This window comes from Egretta garzetta, unplaced genomic scaffold (genome assembly GCF_000687185.1).
Source record: "Egretta garzetta isolate BGI_Z169 unplaced genomic scaffold, ASM68718v1 scaffold687, whole genome shotgun sequence".
Lineage (NCBI taxonomy): Eukaryota > Metazoa > Chordata > Aves > Pelecaniformes > Ardeidae > Egretta > Egretta garzetta.
This window is the reverse complement of record NW_009260396.1, coordinates 176,303-177,806: the sequence shown is the minus strand read 5'-3', so window position 1 is coordinate 177,806 and position 1,504 is coordinate 176,303.

Here is a 1,504-nt window from a genome sequence, read left to right as displayed (position 1 = left end):
GGTGCCCAGCGACAGGACAAGGGGCAATGGGTACAAACTGAGACATAAGAGGTTTCAGTTGAACATGAGGAAAAAATTCTTTACTCTGAGGGTGCCCGAGCCCTGGCCCAGGCTGCCCAGGGGGGCTGTGGAGTCTCCTTCTCTGGAGATATTCAACCCCCGCCTGGATGAAGTCCTGTGTAACATGCTCTAGGAGAACCTGCTTTAGCAGGGGGGTTGGACTGGGTGATCTCTTGAGGTCCCTTCCAACCCTTGCCATTTTGTGATTGATTCTGTGAAAAACAAGGTCAATGCTGCGATCAATGGACCTTGCAAGTGTTTCCATATAAGGCTTGGACTCAGTGCTTGCCAGATGTCAAGGTGATAAGAGAAAAGTAGAGGCTTTGTTTTGGGATGGGTATAAAAGGATGTAAAGCGTAAAATAAAGTGATCCCGATGCTGCTTGTGCTTGTGCATGAACTCGGGGTCTGTGCCTTCATTGCCACAGAGATGTCTTGTGATAAATTCCCATCTAAGATTAAGTCTGATGTAAATGCTGTGTCCTGGTTGTGGGGCGACTGTGGGCATAAAGTTATCTGCACAAAGTGTAGGTCCTGGAAAAGGTCCTGTCTCTTAGCTGAGTTTTATTTAGATACATCTTTTTATGCTACAGCAAAAGGATGGGGAGAACGCGCATCTCACCAGCAGCTAAAGCACTTACCTACACAAAAAAACACCCCCAGCAAACCCTGGTGGGGGCTTTGCTGTGGTTGTGTAGGACTGACTGGGCATTAACCCCTAAAACATCACCAAGATGCCCATCTTCCACTCCATCACGCTTTTCCAGCTGTGTCTGGCTAGAGAGTCGTGATCTGGCCATTTTCTGCACAGGATTTAGTATAATCTAATTTCCATAGAGATTTAAATGTAGTTAAATCTGCTGCAGCGTAAGCCTGGAGGGCTGGCAGAGCTGTTCCAGGAAATTACATGTGTGAGGCCCTTCCCGTGCTGCCATGATGTCTTTAACCCATGGAGCAGGGATCTCTGCGTTTCATTAACTTCTGCTTCCAGACTTTTAAAAAGTTAACTACTGATGGGTTAGGCAGAGAGGACAAGATGTCCTGTAGCTCTTCAACAAAATCATTTATGCTTTTTAAAACATCCTCACTTCACGAAAAGCAAGGCCCGAATGCAATAATTCTCTTTCTAAGGCAAACCTTGATGTGCTTTTCAGTGAGGCACTGGGATGGGTTTGGCTGGTGCTCCCTCAACCCTTCATCTTGCAAATATTTACCCAAAGCTGCTGCCGAGGACCAGGCCAGCCCGAGTACGATGCTCCGTTGGGACTGCGAGAAGAGATTCGGAAGTGGTTTTTGCTCCCAGTGGCATCACAGCTTGCTGCTCCGGAGCCCAGCTGCTTTCTGAGGAGAGGAATCAGAATCGTTTGGGTTGGAGAAGCCCTTTAAGATCATCGAGTCCAACCGTTAGCCTACCCCTGCCATCCCACCCCCAAACCCTGTCCCTC